At 36.8% G+C, this 12,337-nt stretch overlaps 1 long non-coding RNA gene across 1 annotated transcript in view; it reads right to left on the reverse strand.

Moving 5' to 3' along the window:
- Window positions 1-1,257: 1,257 nt before the first annotated feature.
- The window catches only part of LOC128781192 (uncharacterized), a 36,890-nt gene continuing 25,810 nt past the window's right edge, over window positions 1,258-12,337 (reverse strand). Inside the window, exons 2-3 of the long non-coding RNA XR_008427096.1 lie at window positions 7,334-7,531; window positions 1,258-1,791 (exon numbers count right to left, since the gene is read on the reverse strand). This is a non-coding gene — a long non-coding RNA (uncharacterized lncRNA). The remainder of the gene's footprint in view (window positions 1,792-7,333; window positions 7,532-12,337) is intronic.

The raw sequence follows: 12,337 nt of genomic DNA on the forward strand, positions 1-12,337 counted from the left end.
TCTAAAAATAAAGGAAAAAAAAAAGTCCCGGCATTAGAGAAAAAATGAGCAGATCTGCATAAAGCTCAAAGAGAATAGAAATGTAAATGATTTGGAAAATATGGAAAAATGTTCTGCTTTGCTCATAATAAGAAATGGCAATTAAAACTACACTGGGATCCCATTTGTCACATATTGGATTGGCTAGAGTCCAAAAGTTTGGCAATGTCCTCTGTGGATAAAGATGAATAAAACATTCTCCAATATTGGTAATGGAAATGCAAAATGTTAAAACTACTCATGAAAGATATTTAGTAATCTCCGAGAACATCTATTTGTTTGCCCTGACACCCAGTAATCCCACTTCTGAGAATATTTCCCAAAGATACACTTACAAAAATATGAAAGATAAAACACATACAAGGCTACTATGGTAGCATTATTTCAATAACAGACTGAGAAAAAATGTACATCAATATGAGTAATACTAATATGAGAAAAGAAATATGTCTAAAAACAACTAAGGATTTTTCTCCAGTATAGGTTGTTAAATAAAGAAAGTTAGTGAAGAAAAATGGGTATAATGTGCTATTGTTTATCTAAGAATGGGACAGTATATGCAAAATGTTAAGTATAAATAGTAATATTTAAAATATAAACGTGTTGACTGCTAATATATACGTATGTATATAGCTTATGTCAAGAGCTGGAAAAATAATTTTAAAATCAGAAAGCATGTAGATGGATACTTTTGAGAATAAAAGAAGAAGATAACAAGGACAGAAATAAGATCTAGATTGCTCTGAATATCCTTTTTTGTAGGTTTTATTCTGGAACCATGTAAATATTCTGCATAAATACAAAACCAAATATATTTAAAATGGGAAAAATAGCAATTTCTAAAGCCTGAAAGCAAACTGAAACAAATTAAACTAAGTATTGAGTTGATGGTATAAACAGAGTAAAGTTATTTCAAGGGCCTTTAAAGCACAATAATTTGATTTTACACCCTTACATACAGAGCAAGGACAAAAATAATTAAAAATATAAATTGTTCTCAGTAGATATTTTGTTAGTAATTACAATGATACTTTTAGTCTGACACATACAGATAAACATACAAACACATATAAAATTATGTGTATTACATTAACAAATGCATATAGAGATACACATATATTATACATAGATGTATATTTCCATATATATGTTTATACACACATAATACATATATTATCATGGTTATGGTTTTTTAAAAATACTTATTTTGTGGAGATACAACTACATTTTATGGATGAAATGATATGATAATATCAAGAATGAGATTTACTTCAAATAATTTGTGTTTGTTCAGGGAAAGGAAGTATGTCTTTGTGGATACAATGAAAACAGGATTGGACTGAATTAATTAATGAAATTAGCTGATGAGTACCTGGGGAGTTATCTGTTTCCCTATTTTATAAATATTAGACATTGTTGGTGATAAAAAGGTTATAAAGATGGAGAGGTAGGCAAACATGCTAGATTAAAAAAGGTTTAAGAAATATCAAAGTGAAAAGCTATATAAGATATATTTATTATCTAATTGTCTAAAATGAATATTTACTATCTGAATAAGAATAGACATTTAGCCCTTGCTGCTGTGGCTCAGTTGGTTGGAGCATTGCCTGGTACATCAAAATGTTGGGGGTTTGATTCCTATCAGAGCACATTCCTAGGATGCATGCTCTCATGGCAAGTACAGAAGGCAACCAGTGGATGTTTCTCTCTCACATTGATGTCTTCTCTCTCTCTATTCCCCTTCCTCTTGCTCTGAAATTAATAAAAATATTTTTTAAAATAATAAAAATTTATGTAAGAAATAAAACAAAATATTTCTCTACCCTCGAGTCAGTGATATTTCTATTTTATCTGAATGTATAATGTGACTATAATCTTTAAAATTATTCCTCATTTTTAAGTCCAACTTCTTTGGGACTCTCTGAGCTTCCTGGACTTTCTGGAAGTTTATTTCCTTTGCCATACTGGGGAAGTTCTTCTTCATTATTTGTTCGAATAAGTTTCAATTTCTTGTTCTTCCTCTTCTCCTTCTGGTACCCCTATGTTTTGGATGTTGGAACATTTAAAGTTGTCCCAGAGGTACCTAAGCCTCCTAGTTTTTTTGAATTCTTGTTTCTTCACTCTGTTCTGGTTGAATGTTTATTTCTTCCTTCTGTTCCAAATCATTAATTTGAGTCCCAGTTTCCTTCCCTTCATTTTTGGTTCCCTGTATATTTTTCTTTATTTCATTTTTCATAACCTTAATTTTTTCCTCTATTTTTGACCATATTCAACCATTACATTATCCAAGATTAAAGATACAGAGAGAATCTTAAAAGCAGTAAGAGAAAAGGAGACAGTTACCTACAAAGGAGTTCCCATAAGTCTATCAGCTGATTTCTCAAAAGAAACCTTGCAGGCAAGAGGGGCTGGAAAGAAGTATTCCAAGTCATGAAAGGCAAAGACCTACATCCAAGATTACTCTATCCAGCAAAGCTATCATTTAGAATGGATGGGCAGATAAAGTGCTTCCCAGATAAGGTCAAGTTAAAGGAGTTCATCATCCCCAAGCCCTTGTTATATGAAATGTTAAAGGGACTTATCTAAGAAAAAGATGATCAAATATATGAACAGTAAAATGACAACAAACTCACAGCTATCAACAACTGAACCTAAAAAACAAAAACAAAACCAAACTAAGCAAACAATTAGAACAGGAACAGAATCACAGAAATGGAGATCACATGGAGGGTTATCAGTGGGGAGAGGGAGAATGTGGGAAAAGGTACAGGTAACAAGAGGTATAAATGGTAAGTACAAAATAGACAGGGGGAGGTTAAGAATAGTATGGGGAATGGAGAAGCCAAGGAAATTATAGGTACTACCTATGGACATGAACTAAGGGGGGGAATGCTGGTTGGAGGAGGGGGTGCAGGGCGGGTGGGAATAAAGGAGAGAGTAAAATATGGATGTAAATCAGCATCTGCTTTATAGAGGGAAATACATTTCTAAACATTAAGAAATAAAATTATTTTTCATTTTTATTATACTTGAGAATGTCAATACTCTGTATTTTTTAAAAGGATCATTTACAAGCGTAATATAAATCTAATTGCATTAAAACTAAAGCTTTGGGGGTTGGAGGAAGATGGCAGCGAGATAGGTGGGAGCGGAGTCCACTTCGCCCTGCACATGGGTAAAACACCTAGCCGATCTTCTAGAGGAGCAGAGCGAACAGCCAACAGCACCCCAGCATATATGAAGATTGGAGACCAAAAATTGTAGAGGACATAGAAAAATCAGATGGCCCAGAACAGGCGCAGGGGTTGGGTGTGAGGTGCCTTTCACTGACACTGATCATACATTGCCTTCTAACTATCCTGTGTTTTGTAGGCTGACTGATAAGGTATGAGAATATTAATGGGAATCTTACATGGCCCAGTGACATAAGCACCAAGAGAAACGTGCATTTCTGGGGAGAGAGAGAAAGCACGCTTCCCTTCCTTAAATTCCTGCTTCCAATATTTTTCTTTTATGAATATTATTTATAATTTGTTTTATACCTATAATGTTTTACCCTTCTCTTTCATAGCCTTTTTTTGGAATCTTTCTGAATTGTAATCAGGTGAAAATATGTATTTATTTATATATACAAATTTATATATATTTATATATTAAATAGGTGATAGTTACCGATATCCCTATAAGCATAATTATAAAAAGAATTTTAAGTACCATAACTCTGGTAGACAGACAAAATATCTTCAGTCTAAAAAAGAGTAATAATCATTTCTTTTCCCATTTTTCACCTTGGTAAACAATGGTTCCTGGTTCTTTTGGGGCTGGCAGCACTCACTGTTAGCAGTTGTAACTTCAGGATATGTTATATGGAATTCATTCTGCTTAGGGCTTCTGCATACTTGGAAAACTATTAGGTTTGGGTATTGTGATTGAGGTAAAGGTCAGTTTGGTCATTACTTTTTCATAGAGACATTGAGAGGCCAGGTTTACTACTTACTAAATGTTTCTAAAATGAAGTGTATGTTATTTATAAGAATAACATCTTAGAAAAAAAGTGTGATCCTTATAAAAATGATGCAAGTGATTTTAATAAAGGGGCTACAAAAAATGGAAAGCTATAATCTTCTCCCCCCCTTTCCACTCTGACCCCATCTGTTGTAAATGAATAAAAACACAAATTGAGACACTTTAAACTCAGTAGTGGTTTAAGGTTATAAGCAAATAAAAACCAGAAGGTGACTCAGAAGTTAAGCAAACCTATGTACTTGAAGATACAAGTCTCTCCAGGTAGTTAGGGTGAGAGAAATGATGAGATTAAGCTCGCAAGTTAAACAATGTCTACTCCAGTATTCCCATTCATTTTGTACTTTGGAGTCAGTCTGACAAGAAATCATCTTGGGTCAGGACTACATATAAACTAAAAGATGATACAAAAATTTTTAGAAAGCTAAATTTATTTCACTTAATGACTTCATTATTCTTTGCCTAAGAAACCTTTCCAAAAGCAAGGGACATAAAGGAAAGAATAAACAAATGGGACCTCATCAAAATAAAAAGCTTCTGCATGGCTAAAGAAAACAGCACCAAATTACAAAGAGAACCAACAATATGGGAAAACATATTTGCCAATGATACCTCAGACAAGGGCCTGATCTCCAAAATATATAAAGAACTCACACGACTCCACTCCAGGAAGACAAACAACCCAATTAAAAAATGGGCAAAGGACTTGAACAGACACTTCTCCAAGGAAGACATACAGAGGGCCCAGAGACATATGAGAAGATGCTCAGCATCACTAGCCATCAGGGAGATGCAAATTAAAACCACAATGAGGTATCATCTCACACCAGTCAGAATGGCCAACATAAACAAATCCACAAACAAATGTTGGAGAGGATGCGGAGAAAAGGGAACCCTCGTGCACTGTTGGTGGGAATGCAGACTGGTGAGGCCACTGTGGAAAACAATATGGAATTTCCTCAGAAAACTAAAAATGGAACTGCCCTTTGACCCAGTAATTCCGCTGCTGGGATTATACCCTAAGAACACTGAAACACCAATCCAAAAGAATCTGTGCACCCCAATGTTCATAGCAGCACAATTTACAATAGCCAAGTACTGGAAGCAACCGAAGTGCCCATCAGCAAACGAGTGGATCCAAAAACTATGGTATATTTACACAATGGAATTCTACGCAGCAGAGAGAAAGAAGGAGCTTATACCCTTTGCAACAGCATGGATGAAACTGGAGAGCATTATGCTAAGTGAAATAAGCCAGGAGGTGAGGGGCAAATACCATATGAACTCACCTTTAACTGGAACATAAGCAATAGAAGAAAAAAGCAAAAAAAATATAACCAGAGACATTGAAGTTAAGAACAATCTGACAATAGCAAGGGCGGGGGTGGGGGGTGGGGGCGGGGACAGTGGGTAGAGGGGATTACAGGAACTACTATAAAGGACACATGAACAAATCCAAGGGGGAGGGTGGAGAGGGGGGAGGGAAGTGGGTTCACCTGGGGTGGGGTGAATGGATGGGGAGAAAAGGCATACAACTGTAATTAAATAACAATTAAAAAAAAAAAAAAAAAGAAACCTTTCCACATTGTAATGTTGTTGTTAAGCTGTCCTTTCTTTTGTGAAATGACTATAATAGAGATTATATTGCTGTTGTTTTTAATCTTATGCTTTACTTCACATTTTTCCAGAACACAGAAGGTAGTAATGCTCTACAGATTAATAATTACTTTTGAAATCTTAACATGAAATGGAAAGGTCAGGGAACCACAGAATCGGTACAATGTGCCCAGAGAGAAATGTCACTCCAAAATGACACTTGTGTGTGAACTCTCTGTCATACCTGGTTGAGGCCAGTTGACTAAGATGTGAAATATAAGACATTGAGGATTGAATAACTTAACTTTGAGAAACTCAAGAACAGTAAATGCAATTTATTTGATATTTGTCTCATTCATTAAGTCTTCTGTGCCACCTCCATGCAGGTTAAGATTTACCCTCTGTGCCACCAGAATATCTTCACGGGAGCATGCGTTCGTCAAAAACAGCCTGGCTCACAGTGGGCATTTATCAACTCCGGGGTCAGCTGAGCTTTATCTTACTCATTCTGTCTAATTGGGCTCTTGATTATGATTACTATAGGTTTCCTATGTCATTTCATTTGATAAAGCAGAAACTGGTCCTGTGTAGTTACTCTGGACTCTCTGTGCATGACTTGCTTCCTGACGAGATATTAGAAGCAGGGCTGAATGGTTCAGAAGGTGAACTAGGGTCTGGTTACTAAGTTCTGACCAAATGCTTTTTTCCCGTTGACTTAAGGTAATGAAAGACACACACACACTTTGCATTATATCATGAAGAATCATGTAGCATCACAGCTCTTAAAGGAGCCCTTATCAAATATATTAAATAAATTTAATAATTAGAATGAGAGAGAGCTGTAGGCCACAAACAGTATTATTACTTTAAGAAACGATCAGAAAATTCCTCCCAGAAGGTATTCCCATCGTTGAGCAAACTACCTGGAGGGGCCATTTGATGTGTGGAAGTCAGCACTCACATTTGGGCCTAGATGAGATAAACTAGCCAAAAGTGAAAAAAAGAAAAAGAAATAGTAAATTTTCACTAAAAAATACAGAGGTGTGTGGGATATTGTGAATTCAAAGAACAGATGACTCTCAAGTCCCAGGAGAAGTAAAAAGAGTGAATGGTTTTTAGTTGTAGAACCAACATTATTATTTTTTTTTGAAGAGAGATGTCTACTGTTCCTTTGAAGTGGTCTGAGGTTCAGAGCTGCAGACTGCTCTTCCCACACCGATACAGTAGAAGTTGCTACTCAACAGCCAGGCAGAAGAGGGACTGTGCACTATTGCGCGTTATGTGAGAGGAGAGACTGGAATAGCCACAGGTGAAAAGACTTAAGGGAGGTGGAGAATTTGGTGAGAAGGGTAAATAGGAATCAGAGACAGCCAGGCAAAGGTCAAGTTCCTCACAAAAGCCAGGGGATGCTTGTAGAAGCTGGGAACCCTCCTGTGTAGAATGGTGTTTGAACTTAATTATTGTTTGTATCAAAAAGCATGAGGCGACCTTAACAACCTGGACAACTGAAGATAATCTAGGTCACCGGATATAAATGTCCCTGATATAAGACACAACATTAATGTTGGATTAGCAACAGAGGGGTATGTATACGGCATGGTACAGTCCTGGGCCTGAAAGGGTCAGGGGAACAATGGAGCATGTTGTCGATACCCTGATAGTACAGAGTACTTACCAATGGACAGCAATGTGGAAATCTAGTAGTCTCTGCAGTGCTTCTCAGCGTTCTGTAAGTATGGCGCACAGAGAATGATGTTTGCTGTTTGGATCGCAGGCTGGGGTAAACAGAAGCGGTTCGTCATGACTGCAGATACATTCCTTAGACATCTTAGGCTCCACCAAGCAGCTGCCAAATATGGAGGCACTCTAACACCTGTATTTGATGTACCAGTGGAAAACAAAATAAAGTGTTCCCGGAGCAGTTTCAGCTCACTCTCAATGCGACCACATTTTAGGACCTCATATCTTTGAGAAACCGGATATCAACCTGCAGCTGGCACTTGGATACATCTGTGTAAGAAATAGTTTTACCCTTGCTCTGGAGGGTGCAGCCAGTGGATTGAGGGCTGGTCTGTGAACAAAAGAGTCACCTGTTCGATTCTCAGTCAGGGCACAGGCCTGGGCTACAGGCCAGGTGCCCAGTAGGGGGCACACAAGAGGCAACCACACATTGATGTTTCTCTTCCTCTTTTTCTCCCTCCCTTCCACTCTCTCTAAAAATAAATAAATAAAATCTTAAAAAAAATAGTAAGATACTTTTACCCAATAGTGTAGACATACTGAGTTGGTCTTTAAAATTAGGATAGAAAGAATAACTTTCTAATAAGCAATGTTATTGGTTTTTAAGTTAAACTATTAACTTATTAACATGTTAAGTTATCCTCAACACAAGTGAATAAATAAAATCATTTCTGAGGATGATAAACCCTTGGAAGAAAGTAAAGCAGCGCAAGGCATGCAAAGGTGCCTGCGGTTGGAAGGCTGCTTCAGACTGGACCGTCAGGACAAGCCTGCCTGGCATGCTGCGAAAAACTCCCGTGCTCATCTAGACAATTACATTCCAGCTCTGGACACAGCAAGCTCTGAAAGCAGAAATAAACTCAGCATATTTGCTGAATAGAAAAGAGGCTAATATGGGTAGCACTTAGTGAGATGAGGAATGAGTGGTAAGAGATAAGACGGGCAGCTGGAGGCATATCCACCCAGAATCGTAGTCAAATTTTGAGGGGGTTTTTTTTGATCCCAAATTAGAGGGTGGGAAATTGGTAAATCAGCATGATATGATTTACATTTTTAAATGATCACTCTGTGTGGGAAATGTATTGCAGAGGAGCAAGAGTGGAATCAGGGAGACTGATTAGACTAGTACTGTAGCAAATTAGGTACAAAATGATAGCTTGGACCAGAGTGGGAGAACACAAATGAAGTAAATTGAGTAAATTCTAGCTGTATTTTAGAAAAAGAATCTCCCAGAATTAGAAATTTAAAATTGTTAGAATCTGAGTTTATTATATTCTCTTACTTTTATCACAAGAGACAGAGGTATAAAACCAGAATGTTAAATTTTTAAGAAGGAATACAGGTACAGCCTAAATCTTACCTGTTTAAAAAGTCTGTCTCTGTAAGGAAAACGAAACAAAACAAAAAAATTGTACAGTCCGGTCACAATGTCATCTGTTCACATGGGAATCCTTTTTTCTAAGTAGAATTTTTTTTCTCTCTGATTCATTTAGAACATGAATCCTTATGACTGATTTATAGCTAAATTCTCAGAACATGGTATTCTCATTATAGACATACCCAGTAGAACATATTCCTGGTTGATATATCCTAGTAAATGCTGTTTATTTTCAATAAACAAAATCTACCTCTTATATCATGTTTTCACTTGAAAATAATACTAGAAAAAATAGTTTTCACCCCCTTCAATAAAGCATGGCAACCAACCAACAACAACAACAACAAAAAAGGCATTCAAGGAAAGTCTTGAGTTACATTCCAAATGCAGTCCGTACAGCTCGGAATCTCACATAGATGCATTAAAGAATATTCTGAGAGATGCAAAGGGAATGTTGCTGGAACAAAGAGTGGCCATGCTATGGAATATAAAGCTACTATTTTTTGGTTGCCATATTAGATGCTTATTGATAAGGAAGTAATGTTTTAGGTATTTTATATCCTTACATGGTAGTGTATTTCTTACACGGAAATGTTTTACTGTGTTGTAGGTAAAAGATATTGGGCAAGGATTTGGTTTAACATATAACCCATTATAGTGTTTTCCAATATAAAATCATAGAAATTGAGTCCCGCATTAAGCTGAATAACATCTCCCTAATGTATGAGGTTCTAATGGCTGGGACAAGTAAACAGTTACCTTAGATGTAAAAAGGGTCTTAGTAAATGTGATTAAGTTAATGATTTTGACTCGAAGAGATTATTCTGGATTATCTGGGTGGACTGGAAATGGAATCCTGTGTATCCTTATAAGAGGAAAGCAGGCAGAGGGAAGGTAGGCCCAAAGAGGAGAAAGCTGTATGAAGGATGATAACAATCAGAAGCTGGAAGAGACAAGAAAAAGATTCTTCCCTAGAACATCCGGAGGGCGTGCCACTCTGCCAACACTTATTTTCACCCAGTAATGATTTAAGACTTACGGCCTCCAGAACTATGTGAGAATAAATGACAATTTTTCTAAGCCATCAAGTTTGTGGAAATTTGTTACAGAAACCACATGCAAGCAATACAGGTCCCCAGTTAGTATTTTCATAAATAATCTGAATTTTCAGAAATGGATTTTTGATGTTAGATTAAAGATATTGTGTGTCTGTTCCTTAGTTTCTTGGGTAAAAGCCTTCTTTTCTAACATAAAATATTTATATTCTGTGTATATTTTATGTACCCTCCATTGGGATAAACTTTAACCACAACTACTTACTCTCATTAAAAATGAACTGATACTGCCACTTTCTCCTGCTGTGCCCACTTGCTAAAGCCTTTGATCTGGCATTTTTCAAGCCTTCTCCTTGCTCCTTCCCCATTATCACTAACTACCTAAAACTACCTGGCTGCCCAGCTGGAGGTGGAGGTTTTTATATATTAAAGGTCAGAGTATTAAGTGATGTTGGAAAAGAAATATAGTCACAAATTACTTATGACAATTTTAAACCATCTATAGTATTGATTATGTTTTCTAACCATAAGATATTGATGAGAAAATCCCTATTGCTGAAATGTAGTGCTGAATAATAATTTTCAAAAAGTTAAAAATACGAGTTTCATGCAAATATAAAATTAATGCATATCGAAGATATTATCTGAGTCTCAGAGTTTCCCCTGTCACCTCCTTTTTGGCGCTCACTGGTTTGGAAAATGTCTGGAACACAGCTTTGTCCCCCATCTGGTTTCGGCCTGTGCAGATGTACTCTGCTAGCACCCCTCTCCCTCTAGTGATTCCTCATGGAACTCTTGCTATATAGGGGTTATCTTTTCTACCTGGGGCAGATCAATTGTTTCTCAAACATTTCATTTGTGTTGCTATGGACAGGAATTATTTGTGTTTCTTTCAGGCAAGAATTATTTACAGGGCTATCAGTTTTCTACCGGTTAACCTCACCCTGACAGAGCTATAAAACAGCCTGGTCAATAGAAAATCACACCCGTATAGAATCAGATAATCTCTGGAGGGTCAATTAGACAACACCCAGCACTTGATGGGAAGGATACTCAGTAATCTCCACAGTAAATAGTCTCAAGCAGTATTGACTTGTGCCCCCTCTTATTAAATATTGACTCGGCATTACCACTCATTCCTATCACCACTCCTGGTCTATTTGTTTCTGGCTATTTATACTGGCCCACCTTCATTATTGGAAGAAATCCGGAACTATCCACACCTCGAAGTGCAGGCCTAGCCTCTTACTGGGTCCAGTCAGAGTAACCCCTCCTGGCCTCAGTTCAGAGATCTGTATGCTATTCCTGACTTAATTGTCCTGCCCTCTACATAACAGACCGTAGGAAAACCCTAATCCCATACGTACGGTACGGCCTTTCTCAATGGACCTGGCAAGGCAATCGCCAAGAGCACAGTCTTCTGCAGCAGCATGAGCAGTACAGCGTAGCAGTCCGCACAGGGGGCCCATTCTGGCAGCAGTCAGCTTATGGTGAATACACTATGGAGTGTCCATTTTCAAGGGAGCCCTCCTGAGTTCCGTTCCATTAGGAAGTGGCAAAGAAAGCCGACACTTACATTTTGGATAACAGGAGAGCATGTGTAAACTCCCTTCACGTGGAGTACTACCATGAAATACCATGGGTTAAAAAAAAGAGAAGGATGATTTTGTTTCATGGCCGTGGTTAGAGAGGGCCAGGGTACATGGATCATACCCTAATGGGAAGAAAAAATACTCAATATAGCTCTCAAGAAGAGAATGTTTTTGCCAATAGAGTGATTGATTACCGTAAATGATAGACTCAAAAAGAGCAAAAATTAATTTATCTTCATGAGTAATTTTTAATATCTAAACTGACATTACCACTTACTTGCCAGGCGATGTTGGGTAAGTTATGTAATCTTACGCTAGTAGCTTCATCTTAAAAATGGACATTTATTCACAGGATTAGATGATACACATAAAGTTGAACAGAATCTAGAATTTTGCAAATAAATATTAGTCACTGCTGCTATTACTTCTCCTACTACTACCACTACTATAGCAAATATTATTTTATATTTGCATAATGTTTAGTATTAGTCACACTTATTGAAATAATGGAATAATTTATTGGATAGAACCTAATTAAGTATATCTGCTTTATCTCAAAAATAATGTGTCAGAGCAATTAAAAAATACCAAGGCTTCATTATACAACAAACACACAAGAAATGACAAAACTCTTCACGTGAAATTTAGGTTACACAATGAAGCCACCTGCATTCATGCAGACACCCACGCTAGTGTGTAAACAGCCAGTGATATTGAGAAGTCTGTTGAAAACCATGATTTTCTTCTACCACGAGCTCTTTAAAAGTAAACATTTCTCTTGCTTGAGGATAATAAATGATAACGAAAATGAGATATCTAACTTCCTTGAGTACCATGGAAGGAATGATTGCTAAAGAGAGAAAAGTATTTCATTTGTTTGACCTTTTATTTTTTCTTTTTTGCAATATCTTAAT

This window comes from Desmodus rotundus, chromosome 6 (genome assembly GCF_022682495.2).
Source record: "Desmodus rotundus isolate HL8 chromosome 6, HLdesRot8A.1, whole genome shotgun sequence".
Taxonomy (NCBI): Eukaryota; Metazoa; Chordata; class Mammalia; order Chiroptera; family Phyllostomidae; genus Desmodus; species Desmodus rotundus.